Below are 18694 nucleotides of genomic sequence, written 5' to 3' on the forward strand. Positions count from 1 at the left end.
TAAGTGTTCACAGCTGTGAAACAGGAGGCGGCTCGAGAAGCCTGGAGAGCAGGCCGCCAAGAAATCAGAGAAAAGCTCGACTAAGAGAATTTAAGCTGTGGTGAAGGAAGGTGGTCATATGTCTGTGAAGGTTCTCCGTCATCCAGGTCATCGTAGTCAAAGGAGCTTGGAGAGAAAAGCGTCTGGACTTTTGAGATCCCTTCCCAGACGCCTTAACGCCCACTCACATCCTGGGCCATCTGACCTCAGGAATTCACATGATAAGGTGGGGCCAGGTTTCACAATGAACTCACCTGAAACTCTGGCTGATTGTGACCCACACCCAGTTCCACACCTTGGCTCAGGTGATTAGAGGATCATCAGGGGGTCCTTTTGTCCCTCTGTGGGGGGAAACTCCCACTAGGTTTAAATCTGGGACTCTCCACCATTTGACCTTAGAACTGAAGAAGCTTCTCGGATGAAGGTGAAACGTCTTCAAGTAACTTAAAGAAGTCCAGACGCTTTTCTTTCCAAGCTCCTTTGATGAAGGTGGTCATACAAATACTGACTTTCAATCCATCCGTCTGCTTCTTGATGCATCCTCAATCATCCAGGTAAGTAAATCTCCAAAAGTTGACTCTGTTCATCTGGACGTAAACGTTTCGTCATCATCAGGTGACGTCTTCAGTCTCAGCTGACTGCAGGTTTCAGTCATTATGCAAATGTCCTGTTTATAAGAAAGACCTGATGCATTGTGCATTACATGCACATGAGGGGCCGCGTGAAGTTGCAACAGCGCTCTGTCCCTGAATTTAACTCTGCTGTGTAGTTCGATCATTTTCACTCCCATCAATGATGTGGCATCCCACTGTTCCCAACACATGTTCCAGTTCGTTTCATAACAGATACCAGCAGGATTTTCCCCACTTTCTGGTTTTCAAAGTGTCCCTTTGGGTTTTTGAGCAGAGTGTAATGAAACTGTGCAGCCAAAGACTCGAACATGGATTTGAAGTGAATGGTTGTATTTTCACCGGTGCATTCCTGTCCTACAGCAGAGAACCACTAACATGTGAGTGCAGTGGAGGTGCTGAGCAGGACGACAGCGAGCACAAACTAGAACTGAATATATCTGAAATATCTTTGATAAACATATAAATGACAGAGATTAGGCTTCGATTCAGACAGACTGGAGGTCAAGTCGAGATATTTGGGATGAACACGTCTCCATACTGTGACTAGAGTGATCTCCTACAGAAGATCTGGAGTGGAGAAAACTCAGAAACCTTCATGCTAAGAGATATCTGTGATTAAAAACTGCGTTTGAAACTGAGATGTGGTCATGATTAATGAGTACTAGCAGAGCACGGAGACTTTTAGATGTTCAGGTTGTTTGTTTTGGTCTTTAAAGATGTGAGAAACCTTCATCTAAAAGTTCTTTTAAAAGGTCGGCATATTTTTAATTGACTCTTGTGTAACAGCTGATCCAACGACCACAGTCAGCCACACCTCCCTTTGAGCTATTTTGTGCCTCGTGTGTTTATTTATTTTCTCGTACCAGAAGCTATTTTTAGCCTGGCAGCAGAGATGAGCTCTCATTGGGAGTTCAGCTAACAGAACAAACAGCTCTGCAGTCTTTAACAATGAAAGGGCTGATATTACCCCTGAATCTGCAGCTGGTTGGATGCTACTGCTGATGTGTAGTGACGCTTATTAACCCTTTAAGAGCTACCATAGAACCAAGTCTGCCAGAGCTTATATTATATGTTTACATGCTGTGGAGCCATTTTTGGGAGCATTTCAAGTTGCTATACATCAATACAACCATTACAGCCCAGATTTTAATAATATGTCTGCATTAAGTGCATAGTAATTACATAAATTGCAAAAAAGTGCAATAAACTACAAAAAACTTGAAAATCGTTTTTGTTTTTTTAACATATATTTCTAGTTAGAGAAATTTAAGAGGCTTATCCCTCAAAACTGTAAATACAAAAAAGTTGCACAAAATAGTTTCCCACCACAAGAAATTTATTTTGAGTGTCTTCATAGTTTTATTTTTGAAATACACCAATTTTTATACACTGCAGGAAAAACGAAAATAAATATTATAGTACAAATTTGCAAAAAAGCAGCATATGCATCAAAATAAACTATTTCTAGCAGTGCAATATGAGTCCTAAGCATCCCAGAAACGACACAGAAAGTCATAAAGTCAAAGATAACTTTTAAAAACACCAGTATAGGCTCATGAGGCCCGGACAGTAAAAAACTACATTTCCACAAAAATGACGTCACTTCCAGTTTCGGGCAGGTCATGGCGGACATGCGATAGTTCGCGCTGATGGACGTAGGAAGTGTTACAAACAGCTGATCGGATCGGCAAAGCCTGTTTCTGGAATATTATGTTTTTGTTGCTGCAAGTGCTTTTTATGCAGTTTTTGCAAAGTTATATGTGGAAGGAAACTGTGACCGAGGACAAGCTGATGGCATAAGATGTAAGTACAACTCCTCCGGTTTCATATGCAAAAAAAATTATTGCGCTAGCTCACGTGGTTGCAGAGCTACCGGGATTTAAAAATAGTTACGCAAAACAGAGCGTGCTCGCTCCGACCGGCTTTAAAAGGTTAAAGAAAGGAAGCGCACAGAAACAGCACGTGAGCAACTCAGCGAAGGTTGTGAATGTGTCAGATTACCTGTTTACAGCTTTATTTACAGAGGAGCTCTGTCACACACTCTACTACACACACACACACACACACACACACACACACACACACACACACACACACACAGTGTAGTAACGCTGGCTCAGCTGCACCTGCTCAGACACAAAAGCTCTCAGCTGCTTCATCGTACTCACCTACATGTGAACCACAGTTACAAGCTGCACATATCCATGCTACATTCACAACAACGAAGTATTATTACAACTTGTATCTATTCTGTTGTTTGGCATTTGACTTGTAATAAGAAACATTGATACGTCTCCTGTTTAGCATCAAACATACTTGAAGGTCATTAAATGTAAAGATTATCTGACCGACTGTGCTGTTGTTACAGGAAGGCCTCACACACACATCCTGACTCATATCTGTGGACACTGGACCCGACTGGCTAATCGAATGTGTAAGCATTACAAAATAAACTCTTGAGTTATTAGTTCATGCTGAGAGCCACACGTGCACACAGACACGCTCTGTGATGCTTACAGTAAGGACAGAGCGGCACAAACACACGTGATCGCAGTTTGCAGAGCTCAAACACACAAAGATGAAGGACAAACGCCCCTCAGCACTCTCTCTGTGCTCTGGTGGACAAACAGACCAGAGACACACAAGCGTACACACATAGGGATGGGTACCGGTCACCGGTTCTGACATAAACGATAGTAACCAGACCGAAAAGCAGCACACATTTCGGTGCTTTTTTTTCCCTGAGATGTGATACAATTTGAATTCTAGCCAATCATTTTACGTTTCTGAGGATAGTAGGCGGGTCCAGGTACGTACGTTCTTTTAGAGCAGAGCTACAGATTAAAAATGCCCAAGGTGAAGCGGTCAAAGTCTGGCTGTACTTCACAGCAAAAGATGCAAACTCAGCAGCTGCAACAAGTGCTTTAAGCTGATACTGTGATGCTGTCAAAGGAGGTAACACCTCAAATCTGATGAAACACCTGGAGACGCATAGCGTTTTTTTAAAAGCAGAGAAATGCGCCGTATTTGATAGCTTGCTGCGAGACCTCACACCGAGCACATCTACTGCAGGTGTGGTGCCTGTTATCGACCCGGAGTTAGCAACATCCCCCAAAAACCCGAAGAGGAGAGTCCTGGCCCCTAGCCCTGCCAGTGTAGCAGAAATGATGAGGATGATGATGGCAGCAGCAGCCGTTCTTCTCTGCGTGAGTAGCTTAATGTTGTTCGTGTGTAATTTACGTTGAGTAGGCTAACCACGTTATTACATTAATGCATGTAAGGTGAACTAGCAAACACCATCATAGCTACATGCAGCTGTCTTCTTGTTTGATGGCAGATACTCCCTTCACCCTGGACAAAAAGGCTAAAATGACCAAAGAAAAAGTGGAAAACAGCTAAACATGAGAGGTTTTTGGACAAAGTTTGTGTTTTTTCCATTGTTTAAGCTGCTTCCAGCCAAGAGTGATACCATATATGCCCCATAGCTGCAGAAAAGGCTAACATTGTTATCTTTTTACAAAAAAACAGCTGAACATGAGAGGTTTTTGGACCAATTTTGCACCGGTTTGAGCACCGTTTAAGTACCGGTTTGGCACCGGTATTGGATAAAACCTCAACGATACCCATCCCTATACACACAGGCGTACATCCTCAGTCACCTATGGACACTGTGCTTTCTCTTCACTCTGCTGAGCCTCCTCCAGTCACGGTCATCCATCACTCTAACTGAAATGGTTATAATGCTTTTATATCCTCTAAGTTTAAATAGTAGATTCAGTCAGCCAAACATTTCTGACATGCAGGACAAAAACGTCTTCAATCAAACTTCAACGACTGATCTGTTCTGTACTGATCAGTGTTATCACATCTCGTTGTCAGTGAGTCATCAGCCGAGGGTTTTACATGATACTGTAACAGGTGTTACGTGATGTTTGCGGTCCGTCGATCTGATGCGCTGTCACAATCAGACGTGATCTGTTTATTATCCCTGCAGAGTTTGTTTCCAACACAACAACATGAGCAGGCTTGTTGACTTTCTTTGGCAGGTCATGACACACGGGTCTCCAACAGTCTGAGACACGAGAAGGACGCAGTGGCAAAAACTGAGTAAAGATATTCAAACACAACACTCAGGTCAGGAGTACGAGATGTGTCCGTGTTTCTACTTTCTTAGAAACACGTGTCAGTCCTCAGCTGTGTTCCTGTGACTGGCAGTTTGCTCCAATCAGCGGCCACATTGTTCTGAAACATCAAATACTCTGAGTGTGCTGAGACGAAGGTCCTCAGTTCCCTTGTGCTGACATAAAGCCACCTATTTGTGATCACTTCCTCTTCGGACACACTTTGCATTTAAACCAAGCATGCTGCATTGTTCAGTGATGGACATCTCCAAACATCCATATCTCATCGTTTACAGTCATATCTCAAAGACCCAGTGAAACACCTGATAAAGCAACAGCTGAGTTAGAACAGCAGTGACCTCTGGGTTGACCTGTGGGCGTGTCTGTGATTGTGTTAGCTGATCCTTTTGGCCACTGACGACCAGCTCTGTCCGTCCTCGCCTATGCTGCTAGTTTTTATGGGTGTCACATGACGTTTAAGGACGGTAACGCAACCTTTTCATCATCTGATCATCTGTCATGGATGCTTTTCATTTGACTTTTCAATGTATTTTTCCTGTTTATGCTGGAAACTGCATCTTGGAACAGCTGGAACATCAGTTTCTTGAATCTGCAGTAAATAAGCCGTCTGATTTTTGTGAAACGGCATTCAAGTACATGCTCGTGCTCAGGATGGTGAATCAATCAGCACCCAAACTGGAAAAGCTCGTGTGTTTGCACAGCTCAGATTAATGACAGCTTCAGTTTTTCCCACCGTTTGTTATTTTAAGAAAGCTGAACTGTGGAAACTCTGAGTAAATATGAAGCTTTTAACCCTTTAAGACCTACCATAGAACCAAGTCTGCCAGAGCTTATATTATATTTTTACATGCTGTGGAGCCATTTTTGGGAGCATTTCAAGTTGCTATACATCAATACAACCATTATAGCCCAAATTTTAATAATATGTCTGCATTAAGTGCATAGTAATTACATAAATTGCAAAAAAGTGCAATAAACTACAAAAAAATGTAAAATCGTTTTTGTTTTTTAACATATATTTCTAGTTAGAGAAATTTAAGAGGCTTATCCCTCAAAACTGTAAATACAAAAAAGTTGCACAAAATAGTTTCCCACCACAGGAAATTTATTTTGAGTGTCTTCATAGTTTTATTTTTGAAATACACCAATTTTTATACACTGCAGGAAAAACGAAAATAAATATTATAGTGCAAATTTGCAAAAAAGCAGCATATGCATCAAAATAAACTATTTCCAGCAGTGCAATATGAGTCCTAAGCATCAAACATAACTTTTAAAAACACCAGTATAGGCTCATGAGGCCCTGATGGTAAAAAAAAAAACGACATTTCCGCGAAAATGACGTCACTTCCGGTTTCGAGCAGGTCATGGAGGACATGCAAAAGTTCGCGCTGACGTCTATTCCAAGGTAGGAAGTGTTACGAACAGCTGATCGGATCGGCAAAGCGTGTTTCTGGAATATTATGTTTTTGTTGCTGCAAGTGCTTTTTATGCAGTTTTTGCAAAGTTATATGTGGAAGGAAACTGTGACCGAGGACAAGCTGATGGCATAAGATGTAAGTACAACTCCACCGGTTTCATATGCAAAAAAAATTTTTGCGCTAGCTTATGTGGTTGCAGAGCTACCGGGATTTAAAAATAGTTACGCAAAACAGAGCGTGCTGCTCTGACCGGCTTTAAAGGGTTAAACAGTCGTCCGCTCTGTTAAATGAAGTCTTAGCTTAGCACGTCTAACAATACAAGCTGTTTTATCTAACAGCCAACTGATTAGATTAGATCACAAACAACCCTTTTTGATAAGCAGGGAACAGGTGATTGCTAAAGATGGGCAGATATGTGTCCTGTGACACGCCAGCAGAAGGTTGTCAGACTCGTGTTGTTGCAGTGAACGAGAGGACAGCATCTAACAACATCCCTGCCCACCTTTAACAAACCAAATGAAAACTGGATGACGGCTGGTGCAGAGCTAACTCAGCACTCGGTCCCATATTTGTTTGACCGTTTCATCCATGCGCATCCAGGCACCAGCCGACAACCACACGCTGACATGTTAGCGAGTTCTTCACCATGTGTGTGATGAAGACGCAACATTCGCCAGAGCCGACACAAAAAGATCTGTAACAACAAACCTAATGAGCCGCTTAAATCACCATCACCCAGCATGAAGACGCTAACACGGCTGAATCCAAATGTAGCCAGAGCACAGAGCCAGCAACACTGATACTGGCCTGTGTGAGCAGTGAGAAGCACACGTACGGGGGACCTCCAGGCCTCGAGGGGTCCTGCAGGTTTAGATGTGTCCTTGATTTAAATGACCTCCTCAACATGTCCTGAAGTTCTCCAGAGGCCTGGTGATGAACTAATCATGTGATTCTGATGTGCTGACCCGGGGTGAGATCTAAACCTGCAGGACACCGGCCCTCAAGGCCTGGAGGTCCCACCTCTGGTCTACGGTAACAGTGAAATCAAAGTGCTGGCTCGCCTTCGTCCGTCAGCCGGAGACTCACAGCGACAGAGTTTAACGGTGGAAACACAACGTTGGTGTAACTCCAACACACCAAACCAATTAGACTTCTCCACCGTCTTGAACATGTTACCTAGCAACATTGTATCCCTGCAGTGACTTTGTGCGTGTGTGTGTGTTGATTTTGTGCTGCAAGAGGAATCTCCATGGAAACAACAACAGGCAGACACAACAGCACAGCTTGACTCACCTGAAAATCATCTGTCCTACAGATAAATGAGGCGAGCCTTTGTTTGTGGCTCGTAGTGTCCAAAGAGGACCTTCAGCCAAAGATCATACACGAGGAATCCAGACACGGATTACATCGTAAATGTTAATCACAACTGCGTGTTAGACAACTCTAACACACTCCCTGCACACCTGTTATAATGACAACTCAAATAAGATGTGAAGCTTGCATCAATGCGGAGCAGATTTAAATGAATTTGGCTTTTATGCATGATTTGTTTTATTGGTAAGCACGGACAACACAGTATGGGGAAAAACTCACCCACAACTCTGTTATTCACATCTTTATAAAGAACTGACAGTCTGAAGGTGCTTTCATATACAGGGACGAGGTTATCCTAGCTAGGTACAGCCGAGGTGACTTACAAGACAGATTCATTAATCATAGCACGCTCGGCCATACTCTATAACTTTGATATGTGGCGTTGATGAGCCAGGGATCAAAACATCAATCTTCCAGTTAGCAGATGATCTCGAGCCACAGCCTTCCTAATTATATGTTCGACCAATCAACAAACAGATGTCAAGCAACAGTCAGGCTGGCTCTCTACTCTGTGGTAGAACTAAAACAAAGCCCCAGTAAGTGACCCCACTGGACGTCCTGTACCATCGACACTGTGGTCCAAGTTAAAGTCCATCTGGTAGATCTGAGTGTCACTTGTAAGGCAGCTGAGTAGAGCTGATACGCTGCAGGTATTGGCTGCTGGGGATTCCCATAATGCACCGACTGGTTCCTCTTCAGTCACCCACACTGCTTTGCATTTAATCATTATTATTACAATTAAATGCAAAGTGGTTGTTATTAATCTCCGGCTCTCTTCCACAGTGTGCCTGTTTTCCTGCCTCCCTTGATTGTTGGGGATTTCTCTGTGTTACCTTACAAAAGCACCTTCAGGCTACTTGTTGTGATTTTCAATTCACTTCAGTTTTACTTATACATGCCAATCACATCAACAGTCGCCTCAACAATCGCCTTTATATTGTAAGGTAACAGGAAGCCAATGAAGGGAAGCCAAAACAGGAGAAATCTGCTCTCTCTTTCTAGTCCCTGTCAGTACTCTTGCTGCAGCATTTTGGATTAGCTGAAGGCTTTTCAGGGAGTTTTTTGGACATCCTGATAATAATGAATTGCAGTCGTCCAGCCTGGAAGTAATAAATGCATGAACTAGTTTTTCAGCGTCACTCTGAGACAGGATATTTCTAATTTTAGAGATGTTGCACAAATGGAAGAACGCAGTCTTACATATTTGTTTAATATGTGCGTTGAAGGACATATCCTGGTCAAAAATGACTCCAAGGTTCCTCACAGTGTTACTGGAGGCCAAGGTAATGCCATCCAGAGTAAGAATCTGCTTAGATACCATATTTCTAAGCTTTTCAGCGCCGAGTACAATAACCTCAGTTTGATCTGAGTTAAGAAGCAGAAAGTTAGTGGCCATCCAAGACTTTATGTCTTTAAGACATTCCTGCAGTTTAACTAATTGGTGTGTGTTATCTGGCTTCATGGACAGATAGAGCTGGGTGTCATCTGCATAGCAGTGTAAATGTATGCTATGTCTTCTAATGATGCTGCCTAGGGGAAGCATGTATAATGTAAACAGAATTGGTCCTAGCACTGAACCCTGTGGAACTCCATAATTAACCTCAGTGTGTGAAGAGGACTCTCCATTTACATGCACAAATTGGAGTCTATTAGCTAGATATGATATAAACCACTGCAGTGCAGTACCTGTAATACCTACAGCATGTTCTAATTGCTCTAATAGGATATTATGGTCGACAGTATCGAACGCTGCACTGAGGTCTAGCAGGACAAGCACAGAGATGAGTCCACTGTCAGAGGCCATAAGAAGATCATTTGTAACCTTCACTAAAGCTGTTTCTGTGCTGTGATGAACTCTGAAACCTGACTGAAACTCTTCAAATAAACCATTCCTCTGCAGATGATCTGTTAGCTGTTTGACAACTACTCTTTCAAGGATTTTTGATATAAAGGAAGGTTGGAGATTGGCCTATAATTAGCTAAGACTGCTGGGTCTAGAGATGCTTTTTGATTAAAGGTTTAACTGCAGCCACCTTGAAGGCCTGTGGTACATAGCTGATTATTAGAGATAGGTTGATCATATTTAAGATCGAAGAATTAATTAATGGCAGGACTTCTTTGAGCAGTTTTGTAGGAATGGGGTCTAAAAGACACGTTGATGGTTTGGAGGAAGTAATTATTGAAGTTAACTCAGAAAGATCAATTGGAGAAAAAGAGTCTAACTTAACATCAATGGTACTAAGAGTAGCTGTAGATAATATTACATCTGTGGGATGATTATTGGTAATTTTGTCTCTATATGAAACTATATGAACTATTTATTTATTAATACCTGAGGAAATGATGCAACAGTCCCAAACTGTTAGTGTTGGTCAACAAACAAATAAAGACATCACTATGCAGATATCATGAAGAACGTCTTTAAAGATTCTCAATAACTAGCCAGTGTAGTTTATGCCCCCATAACTTATTAGGTTGTGTCCACTGTGATCATTTAGGCAAGTGATAAGACTGAATGTGACTCTAAATGGATGCAAATGTGTTTATAATAGTCACTGTACTGTAGTGTATCCCATTATATATACAGTATACAGTCATATGATTGTTGGGCTTTTCTCTCTGTATCTATGAAGCGCCTTGAGGCGACATTTGTTGTGATTTGGCGCTATATAAATGAAATTGAATTGAATTGAATTTTATTATTTGCTTCGAGCCCTGTGTACAGGAGCTGCATGCTAAAAGATCTTTTGTTAAAAGGGTTGGCGTAATAAGCGAATGCTTCAGCCAATACCTTTTGATTAGCCTTGTCTCATGCTTTCTTGCTTTGTGGTAAATCTTTGTTCTGTCTTCACTGAGATATTTGAATGCTAATCAATAAACATATCAATCAATCAATTATAGAGCTGTGAGATCCTACACCCAACAAAACTCCGTAGAACAACATGAAAACCAGCAAAAAGAGCAGAGAGGAGTTTACTGATGCTTTTGTTAATGAGCCACGGTGAAGTATTACAAAGTTAACACATGTATAGAGACAAATGAAAACTTTTCTTCTATAGACGTTAAGATTAAATCATTAGAGACTCGTATATTTTTAGTAAAGTATAAAAAAGGCTAGGTGTGCAGTGATATATGTGAAACAATGAGTTCAAACAGAGATCAGCTGGACTCTCTGAGTGGCTCCTGATCTGTCTGTTCAGTCGCTGCAGGACGAGATAAAAGCACAGTGGAAATGTGAAGCGTCTTCAGGGGTTTGGCCTGATTCACAGAGCTTCCATACAGCTTTCACTGCAGACACCGAAGCTTCCTGAGAAGTATTTTCAGCCTGATGCATACAGCACCACAAAGTATTTGGCCCGTTACTGATTTCTTAGTTTGTACGTTTCAGATCACAATAAAACAAAAGGCTTGATCCCCAAACATTTGACAACCGTTGAGCTTTCTGGACGGTTTGCGTCATCAGAAGAACGTTGTACCAACAGTCACATATGTCGCCGCTTGTTCGGCTGCTCCGCGGTTGCTTTGCTGCTTTAGGAGTTGCAGTATTTGCGTATTCGATGGAATCGTGAGTTCTGCTCTCAAGCAGAATCACAATGATCCAAAACACACTACCAAGCCCAGCTCGGGACAATGAAGGACCTAAATCAGACTGAGATGCTTAAACAGGACACTCATGCTCAAAAACCCTCTGATGTGACTGAATTCAAATAACTGTGGAAAAATGAGTTTTTGAAGTTCTTGCTGCCGAGCGTGGCCCAATCAGCTTAAAGGTTTAGGGAGCAGTTGTTTTTCCACACGTGGACACACAGGTTTGCATAGTCCCGTGATCGTAAACATTTAATTGTGACAAATATGAGAAAAATAAGAAGAAAATTTTTTTATAGCATTGCATTTGGGATTTATGCCTCCATGTTAAATCTACATATGGGTACACCATAAGCACCAACCTGTCTGAAAGCCTGTGCTGTGATGCAGCGTGCACCTCCCTGGAAATAAGTTGGTGCAGTCTGTGATTGACTGTTCAGCACTGGTCATTTTACAGGGACTTTGGTGGTAAAACAGAGAGAGTGGAGATGGACATGATAGAAAACAACCTGTGCTAAACTCAAACAAAGACACAGACTCTTAGGCTGCTGTGATTTATCCTCCTCAGAATCATCAGGAAGGTTTTTACTGAGTCCTTAAATCAAGAAAGAGGTTTTTCAAGTTTTTGTGCAGCTGCCCCCTGCTGGCCTTTGGAAAGAATGCAGGCAACACGTGCATCTTTTATATACAGTCTGTGGTAGTAAACAGGCCACAATTTTATTTGTGCTGTATAATCTGCAGATTCTGACAGAAATCTGCAGCTAGAAGCAGCGCTCCTCTGAAACAGCAATAAGGATCATTATTAGGACAAATGTAAATAACTTTATAACTTAAAGCAAAACTGTGAAACGTGAAGTCCGAAGTCTTTATATCAAGACCATCAGTCAAACATACTGTTGGTCTGGGTCTAAACAGAGCGCGTTGTGTGTGACGTCTTCTTTTGCGCATGCGGCCGCTTTGAGCGTTCACACTAGAGCGCGTTTGCTGTCACATTTTATTTGTAGTGTGAACGAGCACACAAAAAAATCAGATTTGATCAAAAAATCTGAATTGAGCATCAAGACCTGCAGAGTGAACGTAGCCTTACTTGTTTCGATTGTGGCTGGCACAGCATGTAAAACACCAGCACAAGCATCAGTGCTGCAAACGCTCGGCGCTTCAATAAGCTGTCACAGTCGACAGAGAGTCAGCACAGACGTCTGAATGAGCTGTGACAGGCCTGCGAGTACAACTGTTAATCACTGCTAAGTATCCCTTTTTCCTCTCAGTATTTGGTGAGTCGCAGGTGGAGCGTGGTTGATGCATGCTTCCTCTGCTCAGGCAAGAATTATTTATTACTGCTGACTAATACACATGTGCTCGAGGCCACGTGATAACACAGAAGCCTGTTATCAATCTGTTGTTTTGCTTTTCGCTTTGCAGGCCTTAAATGTATCTTAGTCCTGTTAAATCATTTCCTAATAGCTAATAAATAATATTCATGGCATAATCCATAACTGAGTGAAGTTTGCAGAGCATGAAGATCAGACATCAGTGGCTATGAGTCGTGTCTGCTGCCCAGAGCTGGCCTCACAGGAAGTTATGGTTCACTTTATCAGTTTTCACCACCTCTGTGTTTTCTGCTGAGTGCGTGCGTGCGACGCTGCAGCTTCATGACGCTGAGATTTTCCCGTTGATATGGCTTAGAGGAAAAAACCAAAACATGCCCCACAATGCTAACCACACAGACTGTGACATATGCATATGATACAGCTGTGTACCACACATTTTGGGACCAGGTGCTGCACGTGAAATCTTCAAACGACTGCATCTGTTATCGAGGTACTCCTGATCTTAGCTGCCAAACCACAGGAAGTGACTCCTTTGCAGATAGATGTTGGTTTACGTCATAACTCTCCATTCCTTCAATAATACCTAGAGCTGGGCTGTATCATACCATTCACGGTAATACCGGTATAATGTTGGGCAACGATAGGAAAATTAAATATAAAATAGAATACGGGTAAAACGCGCATGCGCAGAGCCTTTGTTTTCATACGCACATGGCGGCGACGCAGAATGAGAAGAGCGAAAGTGGATCGTTGAATGAACCAGATGAACCTGAACTGGTTTGTAAAAATGCTGCAGCTTCACTGGTGTGGAACTGGTTTAGCTTTCGTCCGTCAGATACACAACAAAGCACTATTTTTGGTAGCGCATGCTAGCGGGCCGTCGTTATTACCGTGTTGTTTGGAAAATACGGCACACTTAAAATCAATCCTTTGATTTTTCTGAAAGTCGACAGAGCCCCTTATAATCCCGTGTGCTTTATGTATGAACTCTGGTTGTGTTTACTGACCTCGAGACGATTTTATGTGCACGGCGCTCGAAAATCTGTCAAATGTTTCAGTACGACTTTGCTAAGCTACGAAGCCGCACCGCTCGATGGATTGTCGGAGCATTACGGCTATCGTAGGCGGAGCCTCGCGGAGTGATACGTACTGTGCTTCAACATAATGTTACCGTATTGTGTGTGTATAACCTCTTTTTAAGTGTTGTGGATATTATACATGGTTATGCTGAGGATATGTCGGCCAGTTTCCACTGGAAATGCCTTTTGGTTAAACTGTCAGCGAGGAATTTGCATTTGCACTGTTACATTTTTATGTAACTTTAATGCAGATAAAAAACAGCTGCTTGTTTCAGTGAAAATACATTGATGGGTTTTTGCACTAATAAAGTTGTGGAGTTGTAAAGTATTTTGTCTAGTCTCAATTATATCGTCAGTTATATCGTTACCGCAAATTTTCAAATGTATTAAAATATTAAATATTTTTGGCTATATCGCCCTGCTCTAATAATACCTGTCTACTAGGGATGCAACGATACCAATTTTTTCAAACCGATACGATACCGATACTTGGATCTGAGTACTTGCCGATACAGAGTACAAAAACCGATACTTCTACCACACACACACACACACACACACACACAAATGCAATGAATTGGAAGACAGGTTTTATTTTATTCTCTGCCAATAAAAAATAAAATCTTAATAAAAATGACCACAAAAAAATTTCAAGTGAAAAATAAGCACTTCTGTTAAATTATTGCAGAGTCTCCACATTGTAATTTAACAAAATATCACTGAAGTATTGGCACTGTCTCGAGCTTTCAGAATAATAAATAAACACTTCTGTTTATTTATTATATTTCCTATCACAGCTCGAGTATGCTGAGAAGACGGTGCAATCCTCTGTTTTCCACGACCGGCATTGGCTGGTCATCCAGAGCGATAAAATGAGTCAGAGCCTCTGTTATTTTAACTGCCCGTGGATTTTCTCTTGACATTTTTCATCGCTTTTCCAAAACTTGAGTTAAAGTTGGCTGTTCCACACTGCTGACATTTTGTTTAGCCTAGCTACAGCAGCCTCCAGTGTCTCTTTTTTATCTGGAGCTGCCAGTCTCTCTCGTCTAACCCTGTGCCTGTTTAGCGCGGGATGTCCCCCTAGTGGCCAATCTAAAGAACTACAACAGAAATGACAATCCACCCTCTGATTAATGAAATAAGTTGGTATCGGTTCATGGTATCGGTTAACTTTTACGAGTATGAGTACACACACATTTTACAGTATCGGCCCCGATACCTGATACCAGTATCGGTATCGGTGCATCCCTACTGTCTACTAATAATAAAATCATGGATATGGAGCAATTTCATGAATATCAAGGCCAAAAAGAACACATATACGGTTAGGTTCACATAACTGTAACAAACTAACTGACAAGCAGCCTCGTGGCCTCGTGAAAGCAGCTTGGCAACACTTCAGCACAGCTGATATTGTTTAGTGTTAATGAATCAGGTTTTTCAGGGGTCCGTTCATTTGCATTGATTTATAAAACCTGCTTTTGAATACTTATGATGTGTCACAGAAGCTTTCCCCTCTGACAGAAGTCATGAAAGAAGGCCGGTCCTTTGAGAATTCCTGGTCGTTCCTCTTGGACTGTGTTGTAGTGTTCAGAAGAGCAGACTGGTGCCAGTGTGATTTCCTTCACCAGAAAAATCTCTTTTATCTAAAAAGCCTCTTTCATCTTTTCCAAAACGTCTTAAGTCGGATTTTTTTCATTCAAAATATGAGGGGATGAAATTTAACTCTGGCAAGAGGATGGAGATTTGCTGCTGGTGTGTGTGCATGTGTGCGCACATGCACGTGCCTCATCTGGTTAATAGGTAGCAAAATTCAGCAGTGAGCTCTGTTGAGAGGGAAAGCTAAAGTTGGCAATGCCTCAAACGTTGCCTCCACCTTTCAGGCTTCAAGCACAACCTGTGCTGAAGGTGCTGAGACGCTGGTGGAAGCTCTGGATTCGTTAAGGAATTCATTTTAGATTCGTTAGTTTGGTCGTGTCTCAAAGGAGTTCTGTGTTTGCTGTTTAACAGGCAGCAACACAATCGACCTGTGGGAGCACGCCACAGCCACAGGTGCTGCATCCTGGGAAAGCTAGTTAGTGCAAATATTCAAACTGATGCAGCACAACAAAAACAATAGGAGACCAAAACTTATATAGTTATATATATATGATATAGTTATATATATGATATAGTTATATATGTGATATAGTTATATATGTGATATAGTTATATATATGATATAGTTATATGTGATATAGTTATATATGTGATATAGTTATATATGATATAGTTATATGTGATATAGTTATATATGTGATATAGTTATATATATATGATATAGTTATATATATATGATATAGTTATATATATATGATATAGTTATATATGTGATAAAGTTATATATATGATATAGTTATATATGTGATATAGTTATAGATGTGATATAGTTATATATGATATAGGTATATGTGATATAGTTATATATGTGATATAGTTATATATGTGATATAGTTATATATGATATAGGTATATGTGATATAGTTATATATGTGATATAGTTATATATGTGATATAGTTATATATGTGATATAGTTATATATATGATATAGTTATATATGATATAGTTATATATGTGATATAGTTATATATGTGATATAGTTATATATGTGATATAGCTATATATATGATATAGTTATATATATATGATATAGTTATATATATATGATATAGTTATATATGTGATAAAGTTATATATATGATATAGTTATATATGTGATATAGTTATAGATGTGATATAGTTATATATGATATAGGTATATGTGATATAGTTATATATGTGATATAGTTATATATGTGATATAGTTATATATATGATATAGTTATATATGTGATATAGTTATATGTGATATAGTTATATATGTGATATAGTTATATATGACATAGTTATATATGATATAGTTATATATGATATAGTTATATATATATATATAATATAGTTATATATATATGATATAGTTATATATGTGATATAGTTATATATGATATAGTTATATGTGATATAGTTATATGTGATATAGTTATATATGTGATATAGTTATATATATGATATAGTTATATATGTGATATAGTTATATATGTGATATAGTTATATATGATATAGTTATATATGTGATATAGTTATATATGATATAGTTATATATGATATAGTTATATATGTGATATAGTTATATATGTGATATAGTTATATATGTGATATAGTTATATATGTGATATAGTTATATATGTGATATAGTTATATATATATGATATAGTTATATATATATGATATAGTTATATATATATGATATAGTTATATATATATGATATAGTTATATATGTGATAAAGTTATATATATGATATAGTTATATATGTGATATAGTTATAGATGTGATATAGTTATATATGATATAGGTATATGTGATATAGTTATATATGTGATATAGTTATATATGTGATATAGTTATATATGATATAGTTATATATGTGATATAGTTATATATGTGATATAGTTATATATGATATAGGTATATGTGATATAGTTATATATGTGATATAGTTATATATGTGATATAGTTATATATGTGATATAGTTATATATATGATATAGTTATATATGATATAGTTATATATGTGATATAGCTATATATATGATATAGTTATATATATATGATATAGTTATATATATATGATATAGTTATATATGTGATAAAGTTATATATATGATATAGTTATATATGTGATATAGTTATAGATGTGATATAGTTATATATGATATAGGTATATGTGATATAGTTATATATGTGATATAGTTATATATGTGATATAGTTATATATATGATATAGTTATATATGTGATATAGTTATATGTGATATAGTTATATATGTGATATAGTTATATATGACATAGTTATATATGATATAGTTATATATGATATAGTTATATATATATATATAATATAGTTATATATATATGATATAGTTATATATGTGATATAGTTATATATGATATAGTTATATGTGATATAGTTATATGTGATATAGTTATATATGTGATATAGTTATATATATGATATAGTTATATGTGTGATATAGTTATATATGTGATATAGTTATATATGATATAGTTATATATGTGATATAGTTATATATGATATAGTTATATATGATATAGTTATATATGTGATATAGTTATATATGTGATATAGTTATATATGATATAGTTATATATGATAAAGTTATATATATGATAAAGTTATATATATGATATAGTTATATATATGATATAGTTATATATATATGATATAGTTATATATGACATAGTTATATATATGATATAGTTATATATATGATATAGTTATATATATGATATAGTTATATATATGATATAGTTATATATATGATATAGTTATATATATGATATAGTTATATATATGATAAAGTTATATATATGATATAGTTATATATGATATAGTTATATATATGATATAGTTATATATGTGATATAGTTATATATGATATAGTTATATATATGATATCGTTATATATATGATATCGTTATATATATGATATCGTTATATATATGATATAGTTATATATGATATAGTTATATATATGATATAGTTATATATATGATATAGTTATATATGATATAGTTATATATATGATATAGTTATATATATGATATAGTTATATATATGATAAAGTTATATATATGATATAGTTATATATATGATATAGTTATATATATGATATAGTTATATATGATATAGTTATATATATGATATAGTTATATATATGATAAAGTTATATATATGATATAGTTATATATGTGATATAGTTATATATATGATATAGTTATATATATGATATAGTTATATATGATATAGTTATATATATGATATAGTTATATATATGATATAGTTATATATGCTGTAGGATCTGATTGTGAGGGTGGCTCACGTGAACACTGACTCGTATGCTTGGTTGTGTTTTTGGTCACAGTGTTACGATGCCACAGTGATATTTGAAATATTAAACATTATCACTTAATATTTCCTCTATCAAACATT

At 37.9% G+C, this 18694-nt stretch overlaps 1 protein-coding gene and 1 long non-coding RNA gene across 3 annotated transcripts in view; both read right to left on the reverse strand.

The window, feature by feature from the left end:
• Positions 1–15770, reverse strand: part of LOC146493906 (uncharacterized) — a 16921-nt gene extending 1151 nt beyond the window's left edge. The window contains exons 1-2 of one of the 2 annotated variants that reach the window (XR_014872129.1): positions 2767–15770; positions 1–2716 (exon numbers count right to left, since the gene is read on the reverse strand). The exon at positions 1–2716 is cut by the window's left edge and continues 1151 nt beyond it. This is a non-coding gene — a long non-coding RNA (uncharacterized LOC146493906). Of the gene's footprint in view, positions 2717–2760 lie in introns of both variants that reach the window. The other variant, XR_014872128.1, reaches the window with a different exon arrangement.
• Positions 1–18694, reverse strand: part of LOC146493905 (ubiquitin-conjugating enzyme E2 E2-like) — a 65216-nt gene that overhangs the window by 16628 nt on the left and 29894 nt on the right. The window lies entirely within an intron of this gene.

This window comes from Neolamprologus multifasciatus, chromosome 22, assembly GCF_963576455.1.
Source record: "Neolamprologus multifasciatus chromosome 22, fNeoMul1.2, whole genome shotgun sequence".
Lineage (NCBI taxonomy): Eukaryota > Metazoa > Chordata > Actinopteri > Cichliformes > Cichlidae > Neolamprologus > Neolamprologus multifasciatus.